Genomic DNA, 26,183 nt, shown 5'->3' with positions numbered 1-26,183 from the left:
CTAAACTGGAAATCTGAGTGGTGTGTCTCCACCCCTTGCTTTTTGTTGTCTTTTTATGGTATTGCTAAATGTGAGTTCCCATGTTACTGACATGGCCAACAAACCAAGATATAATCAATCAGTATGCTTTTTGCTAGGGTTATGGCATCTGTCGGAGCGTCTATCTTCGCGTAAGCGGACTGCTATCCTTTGAATGTCAGTATGTGATTCATTTTGTCATTCCTCCTTTGCTAATGTAAACCATTAGATGCAGTAAATGTTATTTCAGATCAATTTGTGCAACCATATTATTATTAGGCTTCGGGTTAGTGGAGTAATATAATTTATTACATTTTCGAGGTCACTTCCATTCTCTGTCTGTTGCAATGTTGGTAGGATTTTTCACACGCCAGATGCTTTATAATCTCCATAACACTTTCCCATTTCTCATTGCATCATCTTCCTTCTTGACGATAGCAGAGTGGTGTCTAGCCAGGCTTATAATATTGGCTCAGTATCCTCTGCAAATATTGCAAACACTTTAATGTGCAGGTGCTCATAGGGTGATAAGGTGAGAGACATTATAGGCCTGCAAGCACAGCCAGCTTTTAAAGTTCTATTTAATCTGCTACAAACGAAAGGGATTTTCACACATAACACTTGGTGTGTTTTTCCCACATCTGTGGGGAAACCAGAATTTATACTAAATGTGTGGTTGCCACTGAAAATGCCAGCTCCACTATCCCTGGACTCAGCTACATTGGCAAAGAAAAAGCACTTTATATACATTGTTTATGCATTCTAACACTGTGACACCAGATGGCGCTGTGGAATTCTGTTTTTTGCTAACCCGATTTTTCATACAAAGTTTGCAACACATTTAACTGAAATGCTTCTTTTATGTGTCTAGACCCAGCCCCCGTCTCCCACTGAAATTTATGCATATCATGACCCCTTGCATCCTGATGTTTCCTCATCTCCACCAGCTTTGCAACATCAATAATTGGGTAAGCTGCTTCAAGAGCCTGTTTTCAGGCTGGTCAGACAGGATATTAATGCATGCATGCCTTAATATATAAATGAATGAATGACAGCTAAGCATGGGAGTCTCTCTCTCTCTCTTTTAAACAATAGTTGCTTTAGTTTAAAAATATGAAGGTTACTTTAAACATTAGAAACCTAGGAAGCAGTCCATTGGCTCATCAGACTCATTCTTGTCTGCACTGATTGCTGGGAGCTTTCCAGTGTTTCAAGGCTCTTTCCCAGTCATATGTGGAGATACTGAGGAATAAACCTAGGACCTTTTGTAAGTAAAGCATGTACTAGCTCTATCACTGACCTGCGGCCCTTAGAGATATATCTAGGCTTGCCATACCTGACATGTCCTGGTTTTTGGGTGTAAAAATGACGTTGGGGGAATTTTGCCGAATTGGCTGGCAAAATGTTAGGGAAAACCTGGATGTATGGCAATGCAATGGAAAAAGAAGTGGAAACAGCTCAGAAAGCTTAAAATAGAGACCCAGCACAACATCAGGCTAAGCACAATATCTGGATCTTTAGAGTGTGTGCCTTAGAGCCCAGTAGATCTTATCTTTGTTTGCTTATTGGAATCATTGTTCCTCAGCAGTGCTGTGGGATGGAGATTCCCATTAGCAAACAAAGTTTCTTCTTTGTGACAAGATCCTTGTGGCTTGGCTCCTGCTCCTGTTCAGGAAAGGAAGCAAACAATTTTGCAGTAAAGGGCTTTATGCATTTGGAAACAAAGGTGCGGACGATCCTGATGACTGGGCTGTTGCCAGTTCAAATTTTAATTGCTGGTTTTACATATATTGTGATGTATTTTAAGTATTGTTTTTAACCAGTTTGCTTTTATTATTTTTTATTCGTTGACTGATGTTTTTAAATGTTGTAAGCTGCACTGAATTTCGATTTGGCAGGATATAAATATATTACATTATAAATAAAGTAATATGAGAGGCAGTTGGGTGGAATCCATATGCATTATGAAATATACTGGGAGTCGAGAGTGGATTTAATGCTCTTTATTCAGCTCATAGTGGTGAGGAGGAATGGAATGGATCCTATTCAACTCAGTACATAACACATTATTTTAAGTTTCTTGGTGGATAAACACTATACAGATTTAGCAATTAAAGTTTAGTACGTTTGTTACAGGGCCAAGTTCAAGGTGTTACTTCTGGGTATATAAAGCCCTTAACAGAACAGTTATATATTCTCCAAAAATCTTTAATGGTTTAGTTAAGCATGTTATCATTGAGTAAATTTTCACTTAATTAGACACATCAAATTTAGATTCCCCCCCCAACATTTTCCCAGATTATTATAAGCTCCAGCCTCATTTCAGACATCATGGTATATCGAGACATCACAGTGTTTATCTGGCGATGTATCATGATATTAAAAACTAGATATTGCCCAGCCCTAGCTGCAACCGTTCCTTGCAGGCATCAGTCAAACCCCATGATCATTTTGATGCTCCATTTCTGAACCTTTTCCAACTGTGCCCCCCAACATTAAAACTCTCTCTCTGTGTTAAAAATAAACTCTCTCTCTCTCTCTCTCTCTCTCTCTCTCTCTCTCTCTTAAAATAAAGCCTCTTCTGTTTGGCAGAAGATTGTAGCAGTCAATCCTATTGTATAAACCTGGATGAAGCTAAGCAGGATTTTAATTTCAGACGTCGTGTGTGTGTGTGTGTGTGTGTGTGTGTGTGTACAAAATCCTGTGTTCTCTTCCACTAACCCCCCCCCCCCAAGTGTGTACTTGAGGCAAAGGAAATGAAGAGTCATCTTCCTCATCCCAAGGACATGGAAAGCGTAGCCTATCAAATTGAGTATCAATAATTAAGGCCTTTGATGCTTTGAATCATTTAGATAATAAGATTGCTTTGAAGTAAATAAATAACAAATTAGAATTTGTGGCAGTCACAGGTGTTTGGCAAGGCCGGCTCATAATCAAAGGGAAAATGAATGCATTTTAACTCTGTGTAATTAGAAAAAGAAATGAAGTTTATATGCAAATCGTACAGCACTTTAGTAAGAGATAACCGGTCAGATGACTTTTTTTTGTAATTTAAAATTTCATTCGAGGGGAGAATTTGCAAACTATCCATTTCCAATGCAATTTGACTACAGCTGGTTGAGCTGCCTTAGTTACCCTGGGAGAGAGATTCAGACATTGCTGGTAGGATGCCAAGCTTGTTATGGCACAGAAAAGACAACATATGCATTTTAAAACTCATCTCTCTTTTCTCCTCTCCCAGGCTGGTAGCAAACAGGCATCCCTGAAGGTTAGAGACATTGCTCGATGCCAGGAATTATAGCAAAGATCTAGTGCAAAATAAATTGGCAACAAGGAAAAAACATAGACAATGCAATTTATCTAGAGAGCCAGTTTGCAGTGTAGTGGCTAGAGGGGTTAGATTAGGACCTTAGCTGACCAGGGTTCAAATCCCTGCTCAGCCATGAAACCCAATGAGTAGGTCAGTCACTGTTTCTTACCATAACGTACCCCACAGGTTTGTTCTGAGGATAAAATGAAGAAGGGGAAACAGTGTACTCCCCGAGCTCCTTGGAGGAAATTCAACAATAAAAATTACAATATGCATGATTATTTATTTTACCTATAAAAATATTTATAGATGGCCATTTGTACAAAATCTCAAGGCAGTGTACAACAAAAGAGACAAACACTGTTAAAAACAATATAGAATTATCATAAAAATGGTTTGCTCATCTTTAAAGCTTAAAGCACTGAATAGGCCTGTGGACACACCTGAAGAGACACCTGAAGGTTAGAACTGAGGATGTCTGCCATATCTCTGCTGGAAGAGAATTTCACATCCAAGGATTAGTGGCACTAAATATTCAACATCTAGTTGAGGTCAATCGGGTCTCTTGTGACAACCAACAGTGCTCTTTCATGGGATGTCAGTGATCAAGTTGGATAGAAAGGCTCAGGTAGTCCTGAAGGTATCCTGCACTCAAGTTGTTCAGGGCTTTGTATTTCAGCACAATAACGTATCACCTGACACAGTAGTCTATGGGCAGCCAGTGCAGAGGTGTTCCATACTGAAATGGAAGCAGGCTTCTAAAGGCATAATCCTAGCAGAACAAGAGCACAGTGTGCAAAAAGGGTGTGGCATATACGATTCTTAGCCTCATTTAGCTCTCAGGGCTACATGAAAGTCACATTGTATTGAAAACAGGGGATATACCTAATCAACTCTTAGGATAATGCATTGTGCTCCCTCTTCTCCCTTCAAGAGATGATTGGTGCTGTTGTTAATTGTCTAGTTGGGCCTATGTATGTGTTGCTGGGCATTCATACACCTGGGTGGGAAAGAGATTATTGGGATCGTGGCAAGAAATCATGGAACACAAATAGCTTATTTGGGGTCAGCGCCATTACCGTGCTCTCAAAGGACCATAGGTCCCTGGTACAAATTTGCATAAAATCTGCATATGCTGCATATATAGATGCTTCTGGGAAATTTAAATGGTGGGGTCTCAGCAGCAGTGCACTTTTGCAGTGACCCCTAGAAATATTTTTGAACTGTTTTAAAAGTGGGGGGCAGGAGATCTGGGATCTACCTGTAAAGACCGGGGGCGAGGATCACTTGGACAACCCCCTAACCACCCCCTTCTTGAATTCCATGTTGCCTATAAGCTGTGGGAGCAGTTTAAAAGCACAAATCAAATAGATCAACATGCTCTGTCATGTTCATCTGCCTGGCAACAAATCCACAAATCCACTGGAAAGCATGGGATGAATGAATGATGTAGAAACAGCCCACAAACAGATCAGAGCCAGTGCAGTGGTCAAAGTGTTGGACTCAAACCAGGGAGACCAGGGTTGTAGTTCCCATGCAGCTGTAAAGTTCACTGGCTGACCTTGGGCTAGTTGCTGTCTCTTAGCCTAACCTACTTCATAGGGTTGTTGTGGGGGTGATATATGGGGAGGTGGAGAACCATGGACACCACCTTGAGCTCACTGGAGGAAAGAAGATGATCGTGATGATGATGGTTTTTATATGTTTATTTGCTTGTTTGCCACCCATCTGACTGAGTTGCCCCAGCCACTCTGGACGGCTTCCAGCAAATGAAACACATTAAGCACAATAAAACATCAAACATCAAAAACTTCCCTATGATGAGTTATAAATGTAATAAACATTGTCTAAAATAAATGCTCACTGCAGCATATCTACTCCACCAACAAATCAGAATGAATGTACAACAAAAGACAACAACAACCAGATTATCGTTTAACCTCCACAAAAGCTTTTTGCAAGCAAGTCTGGATTAATGCTCAATAAACCAGCAGTTTAGAGGGGCCCTGTGACTTTCACTGAAAAGTACTTAGTAGAAAAGCTTAGGGCTTTGTTTTTCTCGGGTCCCTTACCCGCTTTCTGTAGTAGCCAGCCCCTATTGTTTTCCTCATGGTTACTTCTCCCGTGTGTGTAGTGATACATCACCATCGTGAACCATTCAGCTGCATGCAGCTCCTCTGATTTGTGCTGTTAAGTGTTTTCCACAGCTATATTTCCCTCACCTCTTCTGATTTTCATGCTGGCCAGTCACCTTGCCTAGGCAAAAAGAGAAAGACAGCGAGTGAGAAATGCAGTGTATGTACTGAGCTGTAATCTTTTGCTTAATTAATGCATGCATATTTCATAGGCAGGACACTTAGGTGATTATTTATATCGCAATAGGGGGTGGGATATCCAGAAAGACCTAGGTATTTTTCCTTCTAAATTCCACTTTGAATATTCATTGCTACTTTAAATCCTCTTTGTTGAATTTTAAATTGTCCATGGCATTATTCCAGGGGTGAAAATCCTTTTTACAGAACTTGGTTGATAGCTTGTACAAAATTCCTAAAGGCATCTAGGAACTCTTTTAGGGCATTTCCCTTCTAGAGATGGGTATGTCCTCTGTCTAATTGGGAATGTGTCCATTTTTATTGAAGTTAATTTGGAAAATATCTACTGGACAGCTGAAATTAATTTAAAATCTGGTTGATTCCAAAGAGACCCCTAGGGTAAGGTTACCAGACATCCCCATTTCCCAGGGACAGTCACCAGATTTACCAATCAGTCCCCATACAAAATCCATTGAAGTTGAAAAGTGTCCCTGGATTCATTGAAAAAAAATCTGGTAACCTTACCCTAGGGACTAGCAGAGCCAGTACTCAACCATGAGTTGACTTTGGGCCATTGTGCTTCATCTCTCAGCCTAACCTACATAACAAGGTTGTTTTGGGGGTGGAATGGGTGCCAAAGAACCATGTGCACTGCTCTGGCTTCACTGGAGGAACTGGGTGCATGGGAGGTAAAAATGGAATGAATGAAGGGGGGCACCACCTTAGCTAGCATTTGCCTCTTCCCAATAAAATATGGTGTTTGTGTGCCAAGACGATAGGGGTTCCTTACATACTGTGAAGTTCTCACAATTAACATTATTGCAGATATTAATATTGCACAGCTTGAAGTGACTGGATGCCTAAAAACGGACACCTTTTGGAATAAAAACTGTCTAGGCCCATTAGATTGATTCAAAACCTTGCTTGCAGAACTTTCTCCAAAACAGAACAAAATGATAATAATAGTTCCATACAATATATTGTGCAAGTCCACCACATGTTCTTTTTCTCATAAATAAAAGATAATTCCTCGAAGCAGAGGTCTCTCTCTTCCTGCAGCCTCCATTTTGCCTGAGGCTGTGTGTTCCTGGAGAACTTCATTACATCCTTATTTCTACAGAACCTGAGAACAAAGACTCAGCTACCACCCTTCCAAGATGGCGAATTTGCAATTCAGTAGCCTCCCATGTGATCTAAGGTTAATCACTCATGTGTTAGCTTGCAGAGAATAACAGTTAATTGTCAACTCAGAGTTCAGAATCCTATTCTTTGTTTCAGTATAAAGGTAAAGGGACCCCTGACCATTAGGTCCAGTCATGACCGACTCTGGGGTTGCGGTGCTCATCTCGCTTTATTGTCCAAGGGAGCCGGCGTACAGCTTCCGGGTCATGTGGCCAGAATGACTAAGCCGCTTCTGGCGAACCAGAGCAGCGCATGGAAACACCGTTTACCTTCCCGCCAGAGCAGTACCTATTTATCTACTTGCACTTTGATGTGCTTTCAAACTGCTAGGTTGGCAGGAGCAGGGACCGCGCAACGGGAGCTCACCCTGTCGCGGGGATTCAAACCGCCGACCTTCTGATCAGCAAGTCCGAGGCTCTGTGGTTTAACCCACAGCACCACCCGTGTCCCTTTTGTTTCAGTATAGTCCCATGGAAAAACCCCACGTCAAAACCTTCAGTAATACACCTAGGCATTCTCCATTTCAGTGTGAATTAAATAATTATATTTAACAAACAATACATCCAGTTTGGCCCTTTAATGTGCCTCCTATTTCTGGGTTCACAGGTCCATCCTTAGGATGGCCTGATGAAACCAATAAAGCCAGAAAGACAATATGCCCATTAATATATGAAAAGCTGCTAGGCAAGGATATATCTAGGTTAGACCCAGGTGCCTAGCCTCTGTCCAAGAGGGAACTATAAAAATGGCCAGCATCATTGATCTTGCTGCAAATGGCATGATTTTTATGTTTTTCTGTCCAGTCCCAAGGGATATGGTGTCCTCTCCTAAGAAGTATGGAATTCTTTAGAGTGCATTTCATTACTCAGCCAAAGGTCACAGATGGCTTTGCAGGGAAACATCATTAAAGTGGTGTAGATGAATTCAGATAGTTTGCAGATAAGCTTGACTCCCCCGTTCCCTGTCAAAATGGGCTGCATAGAATGCAGTGCCATGGCTACCTTTGCGTGCCTTCCCCAGGTCTGCTGAGGAGAAATGAATCTGGAGTGAAACTGCTTGATCAGCCCTGACTTTGAATTCATTGCCCAAATTACTCGTACGGCATCTTGAGATGAGAGATGGCGTCATTTATAAATAGCAAGCCAGCTGAGAGGAGGGAGGGAACAGTCTTGGTGGCTGTTCAGGCTTATAGGTGCCGGGGAGAGAAATGTCGTGCACCCTTGACAGAGCTGGAGAGTGTAGGTGGAAGATAGAAAAGAACATGCTGATCGGAAACAATTAAGGTTAAAGGAAACTTATTAAAGAAGAGGAAGGGAGGGTAATTCTAAATAATGAATTTCATTAATTAAAGCAATGTGCTTGGCTTGCTCCATCCGCTGAATATTCTATCACCGCCCTTAATTTATCCACATTGTGCACGAGCAGGTGCACTGACTAGCAGAGCACTTTCCTGTACCTCAGTTTCCCATTCATGTGGAATGGAGGCTGCTGTCCTATCTAGTGCAGAGCCAAAAAGAATTCTTCCATGTTTATCCTCTTGACCTTCAATTCACAAGAAAAGAAATTGCATTTGAAAACTGTCAAAGGGGGAGAGGCGGTGTTGGTGAAAGGCTCATGGGTTGAATGTGGGATTTTTGTTGTTGCATTTAACAAACTTTTGGCAGAAATTGACAGAGAGTTCCAGGAATGGAAATGAGTCAAGCAAATGTGGCCAAGTGTTCATTCATATCATTGTTTCTGCATGTGTTTTAAGTTTGCCAGTGATACATAATTAACAGTGCTCTTTATCATTTCTCCTCCATCCCTAATGTCGAAAGAGGAAGGTAAGCTCAAGGTGAAGGCAGATTCCAAAATATGTTATCCTGCAACTCAAAGAATTATGAACAGCTCTCGATGCTCGAAGGCAGCCTCATCACTGTTACATCTCCCCATATACAGCAAGTCTTATTTGTATATGGGTATTTTTAATATAAAAAATAAATGCTAGAATGGGAAATAATATATCTCCAGTGGCTATGCAAATGTAAATCACTATATATCAATGCTATAATTATTGTGACCAAGCTTCAGTGCAGGAACGAAACCACAAGAAAGCTTCATTGAGTCAGTGGTTTCCGACAAAGATTTGTTTTCATCCAAATTGTGATGTAGTGTTGGGTAAACAAGCTTTTAGAAAACCTGCGACCAGCTGAAATGTTTCCATGACATTTTAAAATATCCAAATGAAACAGATTGTTAAGCAAACAAAAGAATTCCCTTGCTGCATCTGAAATGCAAATATTATGCATCATGGAAACGGGTACGGCAGGAAATAGGTGGAACTGGTTTTCTTTCTAATCAGTTTCTCATCAATTTCCGTGAGAGAAATGGGACACGAAAACCAACCACTCTGAATGAACAGGGCATAATAAGGAATATGGAGCTTTCCCCCCAATATTTTTCCATGATTACATTTAAAACACTCTCTCTCTCTCTCTCTCTCTCTCTCTCTCTCTCTCTCTCTCTCTCTTGTCTCATCACCATTGAGGGAAATTTCACACTGAGAAATAAAATAACCTGAAAAGTTTGTGTTGTTGTTGTTGTTAATAATATTGTGATTATCACAATGTGACCATCCTCTCAGCAATTGCTTGGCACTAAAATTAAAAATAGCAGATGTCCTACCTACAAGCTTATAATATAAAGAGGTTTAACTAAAGAACTGCAGTTCCTCAGCTTCAGCAATAAGAACCTACTTACAAGCTCTATAACTGAAATCCACACCAGAGAATAACTCAGGGGTCATTACGAAAAAGGACTTACCACAATATTGATTCTAGGCCCTCTCCTATCATATTCTGCCCTGGATCTAGTCCCCAAAAGGCCTGGTTATGCCCAAACCTCCTTGACCTCAGTTGTTACTACGAGGACCAACTGGTCTTGAATAATGTCCTGCTGGTTCCCCATGTACTGCATGGTGTGAATGATTAAAGAGTATATTAATAAGCAGTGCCTTCAAAAAAATAAACAATAACAGGAAGATGAGGCCGGTTTTTTAAAAATGAAAGAAATGCAAAAACTTTGAAAAGTAAAGCCAAAGATCAATCTGTTATAAAGTTTTCTCACCATCTTCTTCACAAGGTTTATGTTTTTTTGTCAATGAGGCGACAGCCTTGGCTTGTGTCAGCATCATACAATGAGAAATTCAGCAGTCAGTTTATACTGAAAGATAAATGATCTCTAAACTGATGTGATTTCAACAAGAGAAAGCAGTGCAAATTATGAAATGTCGTGATTTTGAGTACATTTTTTAAAAAAGAGCCATACAGCTTTTGGTGCCTGGATATGAGTTGATTTTTATCTCCCTCTTGGATTGATGGAGCAAGTGTCACGAATCCATAATGGAACCTTGTGAGATGTTGAATATATATATATATATGAGAGATCAACCTTTTCAATACTTATCTCATGGGATTTTAATCAATCAATTTGTCACTGTAGTCTGATCTGTGTCAGGAGGTAGATTTCCAAGCAGGGGGCTTTCTTCCAATGCAAGAAAACATTTTGCAAACTGCTGCTCCTTGTGTTACTGCTACTGCTGTGCCAAAAGAATTTCTCCAGCCTTCCACTGACAATTATCCATCAATTGATGAGAAAGGAAATTGCATTGGAAACTATGAAAGGGGAGAGAAAATAATGGGTGGGGTGCATAGCTTTAGTTGCACTTACCTAAGTTTTGTGATGGCCGAGGATGTTTGTGAGTGTCCTTTCTTCCATTCTACATCTCATCTCACCAGTGGTCTGTGCTTTGCAGCCTCCCTGGGTGTCCATGCTTCAGTTAAAGCTCATGGGAAAGATATCATAAGGTAACTTCTCTCATTCAGTAAACATGGGCAGCCTGGGAGGCTGCAGAATACTTTGTGTGTGGGGGGGAATACTGGAAAGAAAAAGGACATACCCTACCACCAGCCATCGCACAATGATAAGGTAAGCTCAAAAACCTCAGACCTACAGAAATATGGAAGAATTCTTACAGTCTCTGAGTCTTCTTCCACAGTGGAATTTTCTTTTCTTCTTTCTCTTCTTCTTTGAGAAAACAGAGGGCAGATTTTGGCACAGCAGTAGTTACTGCTAGAAGGTGATAAAAGCTGTCAAACCCAGACTGATGGGTGCAGGGGGGGGGGACTGCAAAGGAGGCAAAATAATTTCCTGGCTAATACTGACATTGGGAGCAGCCAGCTAAAGAACAGGGGCTGGCCATTTTGTGCCACTACACTTGAAAACAAAGAAGCCAAGTGCCCTGTTTAATCTCTTTCCTCTTTGAAAACTTTGAAGTATTCTATGCGGTTCTTGTAATCTCCTCAGCCAGCAGGAATTCAAATGCCTTTAATTCGGTAACCTTTTACTCTCCATCTTCTAATTATATTTCCACCTCTGTTTATCATCTCTACGCATCCCCTGATGTACACAGATCCTTTAGGAGACTGCAAAAGGGCCTTTCAAGAAAAGAAAAGAGGATGCTTTAAGTCTTCTTCAAGAGGTTTCCCTGTCTTTGCTTATTTGGCAAGCCATTCCTTCTAGCTTGCTTGTTCATTGTTATCAACAAAAATAAGGTTTTGAGGACAAAACAGGGGAGGTTCTGGTTCTTCTCTTTATTTTGCACTCAGACACATGACAATGAGCTGCTTTGGCACCCTTCTGCATGGTGCTGTCTAGTGGGCTGTGATGAATGTTGGACCCATATGGCCAGGAGTGATTGCACAAGGCTTCCACACTTGCATGTCATCTCAGGGAAAGGCTAACAATCTGATGAGAAAGGAAGGCAATGATTGGACCACTCCCCAAGGGTCTGGAATTCATATACATACCACAAATATATGTGATTGTGCTATGTGGAAATGTGGTGGTGCACATGCCATAGTGAACCTAGTAAATGGAGAGAGATCAGCCACTTCGGAGGCCTTGAGTATAGCCACATTTTTGTAAAGTGGTACCTTGGTTCTCAGGGGACACAGGTGGCGCTGTGGGTTAAACCACAGAGCCTAGGACTTGCTGATCAGAAGGTTGGTGGTTCAAATCCCCGCGACGGGGTGAGCTGCCGTTGCTCAGTCCCTGCTCCTGCCAACCTAGCAGTTCAAAAGCACGTCAAAGTGCAAGTAGATAAATAGGTACCACTCTGGCGGGAAGGTAAATGGCGTTTCCGTGAGCTGCTCTGGTTCGCCAGAAGCAGCTTAGTCATGCTGGCCACATGACCCAGAAGCTGTACGCCAAATCCCTTGGCCAATAAAGCGAGATGAGCATCGCAACCCCAGAGTCGGTCATGACTGGACCTAATTGTCAGGGGTCCCTTTACCTTTACTTTACCTTGGTTCTCAAATGCCTTGGTACTCAAACAACTTGGAACTCAAACACTCCAAACCCAGAAGTAAGTGTTCTAGAACATTTTCCAGAAGCTGAACGTGCTCTGTTTTGAGTGTCGCACTTCTATTTTGAGTGCCACACTTCTGTTTTTAGTGTTACGCTGATATCTGCCTGTTTCTGCTATTTATTTTGCTTTTTTGTTTTTGTGGCTTTTTTGTTTTGTTTTTGTGACTGTGTGGAACCCAGTTCAGCTACTGATTGATTGATTGATTGATTGTGTGTGTGACTGCAGTACATTGTTTATTGCTTTCATTTTATGGATCAATGGTCTTGTTCGAGAGTAAAATTCATGTTAAAATGCTGTTTTAGGGGCTGTTTTAAAAGTCTGGAATGGATTAATCCATTTTGCATTATTTCTATGGGAAAGCGTGCCTTGGTTTTGGAACGCTTTGCTTTTGGAATGGACTTCCGGAACAGATTAAGTTTGAGAACCAAGGAACCACTGTATCTTAAGACAGTTTATACAGGTTGCAAAGCTCAGCTTTCTTTGATATAGAATTTGGGTTGGGTCAATTACTGCAGAATGTTTCACAGCCTTAAAACAACAACAACAACAACAACAAACAACAACAACAGTCAGAACATTGGTCCATATAGCTCACTTTTTTTCTATGTGCATGGCAGTGACTCACTAGGATTTAAGACAGCAGTCTTGCCAATCCCTTCCTGGTGATGCTAAGGGCTGAAAAAAAGATGGAGCTTGGTTTAATGTACCTGGGACTACAAATCCTAGGTATTAGCAAATCCACATTGCTGAAACAGATTTGTGTGCAGGAGAGGGGAAAAATTTCTATTCTGTTAGCATTTTAATGAAAAGCTGCTTAATTTGCACATTTCAAAACAATACGCAAACCAAAACACCAAATCATTGGAAATTCACACTTCCCTGAATGCAGTTCTCCAGGCAAACAATGTGTGCAAAAGTGCATATCTTAGTTTGTAAAAGAATGCATACATTCATTAAAATAACAAAGAAAAATGCATTGCATTATAGAAAATTGCTTGCAGCAATGTGTTTGTTACTCAAAACTGCAAAAAAGAGCAGCACATATAGGGAGAAATTTGCACTAAAATGCTGATTAATTTTCATGAGGATTTGATTTTTTAAATTGCAAATTATTGCAGAAAGGGGGAGAACTAGAGTTATGATTGGGAAAAGAAGAAACTGAGAGAAACAAATTGGAAGATTCATCCATCCATAATCGTGAGCTAGCAGCATTCCATTGTTCCCCAAATAATATTATTTTTATATAAAGGTTTTATAGTTTTTCCTTCATCAATACTGAGACTAGGTTGAGATGCAACATAAAATAGATAAGGATTTACTTTGGAGAAGAAGGGTGGATCTCCTGAACAGTTAAAAAGCTTAACTGCCAGTTTCTTTGCTCTTAATCCCTTTTCTGATTCTGACAAATAAAACACCTGACCATCATCACTCCTCACTGTTGTGCAGGTAGCCAATACTTTTCTTTTCCAGCTGGCATGGAGAGTATTTATTTTCCTGAATCTTTTCCTCTGTCTCTACAACTCTACAACTCTACAAATGACTTTATTCTGTATATTATTTTGCTAAGATCATGAGCACTGGTCCCATCACCCCCTGGCAAATAGAAGGGGAAGAAATGGAGGCAGTGAGAGATTTTACTTTCTTGGGCTCCATGATCACTGCAGATGGTGACAGCAGTCACAAAATTAAAAGACACCTGCTTCTTGGGAGAAAAGCAATGACAAACCTAGACAGCATCTTAAAAAGCAGAGACATCACCTTGCCAACAAAGGTCCATATAGTTAAAGCTACGGTTTTCCCAGTAGTGATGTATGGAAGTGAGAGCTGGACCATAAAGAAGGCTGATTGCTGAAGAATTGATGCTTTTGAATTATGGTGCTGGAGGAGACTCTTGAGAGTCCTATGGACTGCAAGAAGAACAAATGTATCCATTCTTAAGGAAATTAGCCCTGAGTGCTCACTGGAAGGACAGATCATGAAGCTGAGGCTGCAATACTTGGCCACCTCATGAGAAGAGAAGACTCCCTGGAAAAGACCCTGATGTTGGGAAAGATGGAGGGCACAAGGAGAAGGGGACAACAGAGGACGAGATGGTTGGGTAATGTTCTCGAAGCTACCAGCATGAGTTTGACCAAACTGTGGGAGGCAGTGGAAGACAGGAATGCCTGGCGTGCTCTGGTCCATGGGGCCACGAAGAGTTGGACATGACTAAACGACTAAACAACAACAACAAAATGTTTTCTGCCTCAAGCAGGATATGTCTTTTTCTTTTTGGAAAGGTGGAATATATACCTCAATAATAAATAAGTGAAACATGCAATAACTGCACAAACTCCACCTCTGCATGAGGGTGCCAGAAAGGAATATAGGAAGCTGCCTTTTACTGGATAGCTCAGTTGGTTAGAGCCATGGTGCTGAGAATGCCAAGGTTGCAGGTTTGATCCCCGTATGGGACATCCGAATATTCCTGCATTGCAGGGGGTTGGACTAGATGAACCTCAGGGTTCCTTCCAACTCTATGATTCTTTGAGTCTGACTATGGGTCCATGTAGCTGAATATTATCTACACTGCCTACCAGCAGTTCTGTAGGATTTTAGACAGGAGTCTCTTCCTGCCCTAGGGACGAGGGTGGCGCTGTGGAATCCCCACGGCGGGGTGCGCTCCCGCGGCTTGGTCCCAGCGCCTGCCAACCTAGCAGTTCGAAAGCACCCCCGGGTGCAAGTAGATAAATAGGGACCACTTACTAGCGGGAAGGTAAACAGCGTTTCCGTGTGCTGCGCTGGCTCGCCAGATGCAGCTTGTCACGCTGGCCACATGACCCAGAAGTGTCTTCGGACAGCGCTGGCCCCCGGCCTCCTAAGTGAGATGGGCGCACAACCCTAGAGTCGGACATGACTGGCCCGTATGGGCAGGGGTACCTTTACCTTTACTCTTCCTGCCCTACCTTACATACGAAGGATAGAACCTGTGACCTTCTGCGTGCAAGACAGATTGTTCTACTGCTGAACTACAGCTCTTCCTATAGGGAAGAAACAATCAGGATCTCCTTAGCCAAGCTGGGTTGTAATATGGCTGGAAACGCAGCCATTTACCCGAGATCAGTGCAAGTATGCATGTGCGTGCGCTCGCGTGCATAAAAAGCAAACATCCTTGCAAGAATAGCAAATTGGCAGTAACCTGTGGCTGCCAAACTGCAATCTCAGTGAATTAATCTTTCATTTCATCTCTGGATTTACCGTAGCTGTTCAATCGGGAATAAAGTTATGATTGAATTGAGATCCGTTTACATTCATTCCTCATGCTGCCACATAATAAACACTTTTATTACCCAAGTTTCCTCAGTGTATATATTATTAGGAATCACACAATTTGTCTCTGTGTTGACTGTGGGAAATCAATAAGAAGGAGCTGTATTTTTTACAAGTGCAGAGGGCCTGAAGGAGTTTGAGGAGAGAAACCAAAGTATACTTGGGAAGAGAATTTTGTTCAGACCACATTTCTGAGTGACCCAATCCAAACCTCACCAGGGCTGGGCCGCCCATGAGGCAGACTGAAGTAGCTGCCTCAAGCAGCAGAACCCCAATGGGGAGGTGCCCTACCCACCCAAAAAATGGGGAGAACCAGCTGCAGTGTTGGCTTCTAGGTTCCAGAGAGATCTCACTGGAACCTGGCACCCACTGTCACCCCTCTTGTGGTGAGGGGTTCCACTGTTGAAAACCATTGCTGCAACAGCATGACCCTAGTAAACATGGCTTTGGCACTGCAGGAGGCGGGGAGGAGGAGGCTGCTGCTGGAGGAGGTGGCACCTGAACATTTTGCCTCAGGCAGCAAAACAGGATGGGCCACCTCTGACTCTCAGCTTCCAGGTTAATGCACAGATCTGAACTGCACCCTTCTCCAAATTTTATGATGCATTTTTAGGCTGAAAAACTGCACAAGAAATGAATTTTGTAGTGGCCAATGCACACTAAAATGTGAATTTTAGGGGAGATTCACATTATTTAAATGCACATGGCTGGTCTCTGTATTCCATATCTGAAGGAGATTTGAAGTGTGGTTGCACAAGAAGGGGTCTTTTCAGCGGTGACCCCCCATTTCTAAATGAAATTCTCAGGGAATTTCATTTGCTGCCACCACTGTAGATTTTTAGGCAACAGGGGTGGGGAGCACCCTGTTGCAACAGCTTTAATAAATATCAGGCTTACTAGCTGCCTTCCTTCTCAATATTCTCTGGTTGGCCTCTCCTACCAATAGAGAACCTAAAAAGAGGACTATAGATGGGCTCTTGGGTGCCCCATAAGAGGAAAGGAGCAGTTTTTTTTCTTCTAACAGTTACATGCTTGAATCATTCTTGGATTACAGCAAAAGAAACATACCAGATTCTTAGTTTTTATATAAAAAAAATAGAAGCATCAAGTTAAAAAGTAGATTTTAAAAAAAATTAATGAAAACAGGCTGCTATAGGCACATCTAGTGTGAGATACTTGGTTTGGACTTATTTGCACTCATATCAAGCCTTGGGGGAAGACATGATCTTCTTGCATTTGGAAAAAATAATAAAAACAAACAAAAGATAAAGCTATATTCTTTGCACAGGAAGAGTTAGGGTAAGATGAGCTGGAGAGAACAGGGTTATGTAAATAATTAACCTTTTGAAAATAACTCTTCCCATTCGAGTGTGCCTATCAATACAATATAATTACAAGATTTTATTCACTCTTTGCGGTAGGTGACAAAAGGTAATTTAAAATCCAAGCCTGTATTTGCATATTCGGTGGCCCTGCGCCTTCCTTGGAAACCCTGACATGAGAAATGTGCCAGCTTTTCTTTCATTTACATGTTTTAAAATGGATGCTAAGCTGAAAACGAAGGCCAGTCTCCTCCAGAAGGTTTGCTGAGCTGCATCACCCCTGTCAGTTTGGTAATGCCACGATCATGCTGAGGTATGTATATAACTGAGCTGAAATGTTGATTGACTCGACTTTTAACTTTGAATATGATGGATGGAGGAAAAGGAAACTTCTATTGAGATGTTCAACCAAACTACAGAGATTCTGGCTATTTCCTGGTTCGCTGTTTTAAGCACAATCCTGCTCTGATGTTTGTTTGTTTGTTTATTGTTTAATTAGCCAAAGGTCTGGGAGAAGAGGAATATTTTAGCATGGCAGTTAAAGATATGTAACAAAGGTATCAGGCGAGCCTCCCTAAGTTTGGAAGTTATGGAATGTTTATCATTCCATAAACAGGGAGCCAGTGCAGAAAAGGCCCGATGTATTGCAGTCCTGAGCTATTTAAGGCTTTATAGGTTAAAACTGCAAGAAGTTCAAACCTATCCGTTCTTAAGGAAATCAACCCTGGAAGGACAGATCCTGAATCTGAGACTCCAATACTTTGGCAACCTCATGAGAAGAGAAGACTCCCTGGAAAAGACCCTGAAAGTTGGGAAAGATTGAGGGCACAAGGAGAAGGGGACGACAGAGGACAAGATGGTTGGACAGTGTTCTCAAAGCTACCAACATGAGTTTGACCAAACTGTGGGAGGCAGTGGAAGACAAGAGTGCTTGGTGTGCTCTGGTCCATGGGGTCATGAAGAGTCGGACACAACTAAATGACTAAACAACAGGTTAAAACCAACACTTTGAATTAGCCCTGGGACTAATTGGCAGCCAGTGCAGTTGGGCCAGGATCAGTGTGATGTGCTCAGACCATCTTGTCCCAGTGAGCAACCTGGCGGCTGAAACCTACACTAGCTAAAGTTTTTGAACGTTCTTCAGAGACAGCATCACATATACTGTAACCTACAGGTTACCAGAGCATAGACAATACAAGTTAGGCTAATCCTGTCCAGATAGAGGAGCAGCTGGGCCACCAGCTGAATCTGATGGAAGGTACTCTGTGCCACCGAGGCCACCTAAGCTTCAAGTGACAGTAATGGATCCAGAAGGACCCCGGAGCTACATACCTGCTTATGCAGAGGGAGTGTGATCCCATAAAGTGCGGGCAACCTCCCATTCATCTAGTCTAGGGAACCACCCAATAACAGTGCCTCAGTCTTATCTGAATTGAATTTTAGATTATTGTCTCTCATCCAATTCATTACTGAGGCAAGACAATAGTCCAGCATATCCGCTGCCACACCTGCAGATGTAAAGGAGAAGAAGAGGTGTGTATCATCAGCATATTGCTGAGAACGTACTACAAAACTCCAGATAAACCCACTCAGTGGTTTCATGTAGATGTTAAACAGCACGGGGGATAAAATTGAACTCTGAGAAAGCCCACAGTGAAGGCTCTACATAGCCAAAGAGCGCTCCCCAAGCATCATCCTCTGAAAATGACCATCCAAGTAGGCCCTGAACCATTGATTCTCCAACTGAGACAGCCAGAAGGATACCACGGTTGATGGTGTCAAAAGCTGCTGAAAGGTCAAGGAGCACTAACAAGGACACATTTCCCCTGTCCCCCTTCTGACAGAGGTTGTCATACCAAAGCAGTTGCTGTGTCAAAATCAGGCCAAAACCCCAGTTGAAATGGATCTGGAAAATCAGTTTCCTCTAAGACTGCCTGGATCTGGATCGAGACCTGGATCTAACAAGGACTGCATTACAGCAGGAGTGGCCAACATGGTGGGGTGCTGCTTCTGATCCACTTTCCCAACACTGGTGTCACCGTCATGGACCAGTACAGTGCATTACAACAATGGTGAGGTTGGGGCTCCTCAGATGTACCACCAGAACCAATCCGGTCCTCCTACTGGTGTCTGGGCATTTTCAACATATATAGTGTGGGGAAAATTCATTCCCCCCCCCCCCCAGTCCTCATGAATCCCACCCCCTTTGGTGAACTGGAAATTCCTCCTGAGGTGTCTTTTTTCCATTCTGCTTGGCCCTGGTTTACATTTGGGGAAAACACAAAATGCAGCTTTAGATGCTGTTTGTGTTTTCCTCCAGATTTTGTGATTTAGGATTTGCCATCCTTTTTTAAGCAAAAGGTATGTTTATGCAACCAATGTGGCTTAATTAGGCTACTTACTTTAAGGAGGTCAAAGACTTCAAGCTCTTGTGAGCAGACTGGGGAGGTGAGGAGGCTAGACATTGGCTTCATAGCCCTAGCAAACCAAACCAGGATCACCCCTTAATTTCTGAGCATGTCTGTAGCTGCTTCCTTGCAGAGATGCCTACTGAGAACTAGGCAGCTCTTTCACCGCCCTGACAAGAAGCTTTTTGCTCCTGTTATTATTACAGATTTGACCAGTGACAGATATTTGGAGGTGAGGGGTGGGAGTGAGAGTGCAGAGATTTTTATTATTTTGTTGTGATCCCATTTTATGACATTTTAAAATGGTGCCTGATGAAGATAAGGGCTCTTGTTAAAATAGCACCCCAGCATTTTGCTCTGCTTTGAAGCCATGAAAAGGCCCATTGACTTGAAGAGACCATCAGGGCATGCATGCCCTTTATTTCAAAGGGGTTTCATTGGTGGTTCCAATGCCAATGTTGTATGGTTTTTCCAGCCCTACTTCTGATATCCACGAGAGGAGTGTGGTTGGCTGAAGTCAGGAAGCCTGCACATCTAGAACTGCAGCTCCTATATGTGGAGACCCCATTCATGAGACGAGCGGATGGATGAATGAATGGATGAATGAATGAATGAAGGGGTCTCTCATACAATTAGAACTCAGGCACACTGTCCCTCCCACTCATGCCAAGTGACATCCCTTCATTCTCAACTCTCCCACCCTTAAACCCTAACAATCAGGCGACGACAGCATGTGAGAAATAGCCTAGTGGCACAGTGGCGCTAGCTTTTTATTGCTTGCGAGCACGCAGAGCCATCAGTTGTATGATTGACACATAATAACACCCTTCTTGCCATAAAAGCAGCAGTTTTGCCTTATTTATGTAGGTTTTGAGCCAATAAGCTGGTTTCATAACGCACTAATGTTTGCTTGTAAGCAATAAACCGAGTGCCTGTGCAATAATTCTGACTAGGAGGAAATTATTATGAGATTGGAGGCGAAGTTTTACCGTGAGCTCTTTGTAGCTGCACACCACCCCAAACAGCAAGTGAAAGATAACATTGCAGATCTCTTAAAATAATGTCAAATGTGCCTTCTCTTCTGGGCATAAAGAATTTAAAACTCCTATTCTAAACGCTTATCAGGTGATTTTCACCCATTCCAGTAGCAAGCAATCTTGTGAGTGAATGACGTGTTACTGAAATATGGATGTTTTGTATTCCAGATTCCAAACTGATGAAAAAGAATATATTAAAGGAAACATTTCTTCTAGCAATGTGTAGAATTTGTCCTTTTTTACATTGATTCACCACCACCACCACCATGGTGTTATTCTTTCAGTTTCATAAAAACAGTCTTCAAATGGGCACTTATATTCAGGTTCTTACACTTTGAAAATAAATAATATCACTGAAAACTGGCTGCCTTCAGATGAAATATTGGCAAAATGGTTTAACATAGATGTGTTGAAAAGCAACTGTTGAAAATGAAGGTGAAAATTAGGTTCCACTAGTGGAGAAACTAAGTGTACCTATGGATTCAATCACCCTCTTTATTCCTAATAGACTTGAAACCCTGAGGGCCAAACTAACCATTCATGTAATCAGCTATTGTGTTATCCCCCTCCCCACCAAAAAAACTGCTTTCGATTGTTACGAATGGGAGTTCCTTTCCAGTGCAAATAGCAGGCTTGTGGGAGCCATTCCAGTTCTGAAGGCAAAGGGTTAAAGTTGTTCCAGATTGTGGGTGGAGGGACACATCTGCTGTTTACATTTTCAGAACCCTTCATGCAGTTTCTAACATTGAAAATGTTATCATACTGAGTTTTCTACACATTACTGCACTGGGATGGGGGAAAATTCAGTTTAGTTCTCATTTTAATGGGAACCTACCTAGCGTGCCCTTTATGTGCAACTATGTACTTTGTTGAATTTTGTAGTGCAGTTTTCTAACCCCCCAAAATGTGTATATTAGGGAGAAATATGTATAGAAAAGCAAAATAAATAGTGAAATAGTATAAAACTGCAGTATATTAGGCAAAATTGCATTCAAAAATGTGTATATTAGGAAAAATGCACACTAAAATGCTGGTGTTCATGGCAGCGGCGTAGCGTGGGTTGTCAGCACCCGGGGCAAGGCAAGTAATTTGCGCCCCCTAACCCGGGGCAAGGCAAGTAATTTGCGCCCCCTAACCCGGGGCAAGGCAAGTAATTTGCGCCCCCTAACCCCTAACCTGCCGCCGCTGCCAGCTTCTTCTTTGCTGCTGCCTGGTCTGGTCTGGTGTGGTTCTCTCCCGCGTTCAGCGCTGCACTGGGCGGCCGCTGCACTGTCCCTCCCCCAGATAGTCCCTCGCTCTTTCTCCGCACCGCACGCCTGGCACCCACCCCCTCCACAGTGGGCGGTGACCCAGTGGCTCAGATCGGATTCGCACAGCCAGCACTGCAGTGAGAGAGAGTGAGTGAGCCAGGTAGGGGCAGAGAGCTGCGAGTGCGAGCGCCCCCCCAGATGTTGCGGCCGGTGCGGCCAGCCCCCCCTGCACCCCCCACGCTACGCCACTGGTTCATGGTTATTATTTTTTAATCAGTCAAAAATGGATGCAGATATGTGGCTGGCTGACCTTTGAGCTGTTTCCAGCAACCTCTGATTTGTTTGTGTGGAGGTTAGATGATGTTGCATCAAAGCAAATGGTAACCTCCACTTCCATATTCATATTCCCATCGCTTTCCTTATTTCAACAAGTCCAATCTTTTGAAGAGGCAGGTTTGTTGCACAAGACATTACAATAAACTACTATTGTGCAACCTGAAAACAGTTACATTCTGGAAGTTCCTTAAGAATGTGGGGTGGGGGGGGAGTAATAGACTGGTTTGTCCACCCATAACTGGGTGTGCTGTCTGGTCCAAATGAGGCAGGCCTAGAATAATAATTACTTGTGCAAGCATGCAACATAGCAGCTAATTCATCAATGTGTTCTCACTCTCTGCACTGGGAGTGATTGAACAGTCCCTGCCAGTTTCATCCTATGGCCGGTGCTCTTTTGTAGCATTCAACTGATTGTGCAAAGGCATCTTCCTGCAAAGCACCTGAGAGTGCTTCTCATTCAGCTACTTTTGGGGGAGGGTTCGGCAAGCATATGGAAAAGTCAATAAACCTGTGAGAAGGCGCTATAGCTGCTGAAGAATTACTTGGTTCTCTCCCACTAGGATAACAAGGGGTGGGGGGACAATCACACCCCTTATTCAAACGTATTTCTACCCTCTGCCTTATTTATTTTATGGTAATTTAGGAAACAATTTGCAAATGCTCACCTCCGAAACAACTGCTTTGGTGACAGCAAAGAGTTATTGACAAGCAATTTACTTTCCACTCCACTGGTTTAAAAATAGAAAGTAACCAGAAAGAAAGGGCGAAAATCCCCGCCTCACATATTGCCTGGGGCATATGGGAGATATTGTAGCTCATGCCATCTTTTTCCAAAGCTAATTTAAATTAAGAGAATCGACATCCCACCTGTTATGCGGTACCTGAGTTTCAGCTGAAACCTGCGAGAGATGAACCTTAGGACCACCGATGTGTGACTCCTTCCATCCCTCGCGTAAGTGGACTGTTATTACCAGCATGGTAGAATTTAATCAGCAATGTTTTCTATTGTCTTGGCTCCCGGAAGGTGTTTTGTGATGCAAGGAGAGAGCAGATTATAAGTTTATGGAGGAGACTTATTTAGATTAAGTTGCTGTTTAAGATCCAATAAAGCCAAACGAGGAGGGACCCATGAAAGTTTTATGAGTAAATAGAGGAATGGGGGCTCAGCGGAAGTTCATCCTCTGAGGTTAATTTCTTCCTCTGCAGTCTTTTGAACTATAAAGGTGCAGCTCCTCCCTGCCACTAAAAGAATCCTCAGTATCGTGGAAATGGGCTTTTAGAGGATGTATGCTGCAGTGTGCATGCACACCCATCTTCTGAACCCAACTCGCTTCTCCCCTTTAGGTGCCTGTCAGGAACTGGACTGAGGAGGAATGGTGGAGACCGCCCCCCTCCTCCTGCAATTCCCAGAGAAGAGGGAGACAGTGTACATTTACAACAGTGGTTTGCAGAAGGTCCCAGTTCAGAGGCTGCAGAGGGGAAAAACTGGGAGAGGAGCAGGAAGAAGAAGCAGCACCACCACCAGGGGAGAGACAGCTGACAGACTCATTATCTTTAGAAAGCATTCCAGATCCCCCCTCTTCCGGGACCCGGTGGGCATTGAAAGCAGGAGAACAGAAAGCTCTGAGGCAGACGGCACAGATCAGCCAATGTAGGAATGACGTACAATAGGAGAGATGGAAGGGGTGGGGCTTTACTCAGAGCAACACCATTATCCAAGAGATGGCATTTCTATGTCTCTCTCTGTGAATATTGAATAAATAGCTTCTTGTCATTTCATTACTGGCAGCCTGCTGTGCGGGGGGGGGGGGGGGGTCAGTTTCCCTGAAGCCTGACAGTGTCTGACAAAATGGAAGCAATAAGCAAGCTGTTGGCTTTCCTTTCACCTAAGAATGTTATAAGAGTACTGATGGGTCAGGCCAAAGACCCATCGAGTCCAGCATGTTGTTCTCACAGTGGCCAAACAAAATGCTTAGGGGAAGCACAAGTGCAGGACCTGAGTGAAACAACACTCTCCACACGTGTGATTTCCAGCAACTAATATTCAAAAGCAAGACAGCCACCAGTAGTGGAGGTGGCCACCAATAGCATTAACCTCAGGTCCAGCCAGTGGTGGGCTTTACTGCTTACTGCTAAATAGTGCATTCAGCTTCTTGGGTTTTGGTGATTTGAAGAGAGGAGGTATAGGGTTGTTGTTGCTTTCTAATTTTCTGATACTTTTCTGCAACATGGCTTCCCATCCAATTAGGACTGCAGGGTATTTGCAGCTGGACAGCCCTCATTACTGCTATAGTGCGTGAGTTGAGCTGTAGGCAGTCGCCAAGTGCAAGTTGGGTACCATGTGCTAGGAGCTGGAAGTAACAGCCTGAAGTCAAATCAGAGGTCCAAGAAGCCAAGCTGCTAGTCCTGATTGTTACATATGCACCATCCAAGTTCAGAGGCAGGGTGCTACTGAATGTCATTTTCTGGAGAGCAGTAACAGGAGAGTCTTACTCCCGGTGAGATCTTTACTCAGTCCTTGCCTGTGGTCAGGCACTTCTCTGGATGGGTGAGTTTCCATCTGGCATTTAAGGCACCACCTTTTCTGCAGGCTTGAGAGCCACTTAGCCTCATTGACAGATGAGGAACTCACCCTGGGCTCAGATTGCCTCTCTTTGGCCTCATTGCAGGATCCTGGCTCCTTAATCCCACATGGAGCCTTCCCTGGGGCTTGGTGTAAGGCTTGGTTATCCTGGCCTTCTTCTGATGAGGATTCCCATGGCTGAGGCATGACACTGGGCAGACAACTGTTAAGGATCCATTGAAGATCCTGCTTTGATCAAAAGATCCTCCATATGAACTGACCTGGACCCTGCAATCATCACCTGAGGCATTTCTTCATGGACCTGCTCCATGAGAGGTCTAGATGGTGGCAACACAAGAATGGGCCTTTTCTGTGGTGGCTCCCCATTTGTGGAACGCTCTCCCCTGGAAGGCTTGTCTGGCACCTTCATTACATATCTTTAGGCATCAGGCAAAAATGTTTCTCACTAACATGACCTCTGGCTGATTAACATTCTATGCCCTTTGAAATGTGTTTGTAGGAGGGGGTTATTGGTTTGTTTTTGTTTTTATTATTTTTGTGTTCCCATTTTGTATTTATATTTCATGAAGCACTCTATGATCTTCAGCGATATACAAATTATTATTATTATTATTATTATTATTATTATTATTATTATTATAGCATGGGCTTGGACCAGAGGACCTTCAAAGTTCCTTCTAACACTATGATTTCTCTCCCCCCCCCCATGTTTCATTACACAATAGCCCTTCTCTCATGGCACACTTTTGGAATTACAGGTGTATAAAAGTATGGCAGAATAAAGCAACTGAAGTGTACTGTACTTCAGCCCTTGGGAGCTAAAATAATGGCTCAAATTTGTCCTTTCCTTACCAATCTAATCATTTTGCAGGCATCGTGTTCCCTTAAAAACCTGCTTTTTGCAATGTTTAAAAGCCCATCGATCATTTTGCTCTTATGCCGCTTTGCAATTGAAATAAAGTACCGAACACCAGAGTGTCTGCATCACAGCATTTGAAAGGTACAACATTACATTCAAGTTATTGTATTTAATAAGCCATGCAACAGATTGAATGGCTGACATGCCAAATGGCAGCTTGCAGAGCTACTACATGCAGTTTTTTTAAAAGACCGTCTATATAATGCCTCTTGGAATGAGGGTTTTCGTGACAGCACCATCTCAGTTATTATTGCCATAGATTATCCCCAAAGCCATACATTTTCTCTGAAGCACCCTTGCAAAGTGACTTCTGTCTTCCACATTCAGCCACTAAAAAACCAAAATGAAAATTCTGAAGGGCGATGTATGCATGCAAATAGCTTCCCGCTCTTAAATATGAAAGAGAAAAGAGAGAGAGAGACACACAGAGAGAAATCCAGCGGCCTAGTTGTTTTTCTACAGTAACACCCTCTACTTAAGGGAACTAATGAGAAAAAATATATTTCAATCAAGTTCAACTTGAAGGGAAATTTTACATTCTGATGGGACTGGTGGCAGCGGGGCTGGCTTGAGTTGAGAAAAAGCCTGTTGGCTATAACACGCCACATGTAATTTTCAAAGCATTATCAAAGACCTTGTAAGAACCTAGAAGATTTGTGCCTGCAAGCCTTCTTTTCGATTCCTCCAGGAAGCAATTTGACTGCGAGACTAATAAAGCACTTTGTATCCTGTCTATAAAAGCCCATTTTGAAGCTGTGGCCTCTTTTTGTTGCTGTTGTGTATGCTTAA

At 42.7% G+C, this 26,183-nt stretch overlaps 1 long non-coding RNA gene across 3 annotated transcripts in view; it reads right to left on the bottom strand.

Moving 5' to 3' along the window:
- Window positions 1-305: 305 nt before the first annotated feature.
- LOC310707162 overlaps window positions 306-26,183 on the bottom strand; it is an 87,956-nt gene continuing 62,078 nt past the window's right edge. Inside the window, exons 2-4 of one of the 3 annotated variants that reach the window (XR_014526368.1) lie at window positions 5,401-5,584; window positions 3,508-3,566; window positions 306-500 (exon numbers count right to left, since the gene is read on the bottom strand). This is a non-coding gene — a long non-coding RNA (uncharacterized lncRNA). Of the gene's footprint in view, window positions 501-3,507; window positions 3,567-5,019; window positions 5,585-26,183 lie in introns of those variants that run through there. The other 2 variants (XR_014526369.1, XR_014526370.1) reach the window with 2 other exon arrangements.

The sequence above is a fragment of the Podarcis liolepis genome, assembly GCF_965112155.1.
Source record: "Podarcis liolepis genome assembly, chromosome: 1".
Lineage (NCBI taxonomy): Eukaryota > Metazoa > Chordata > Lepidosauria > Squamata > Lacertidae > Podarcis > Podarcis liolepis.
Note: the sequence above shows the minus strand (reverse complement) of the source record. Positions and strands in the feature narration are given on the sequence as shown.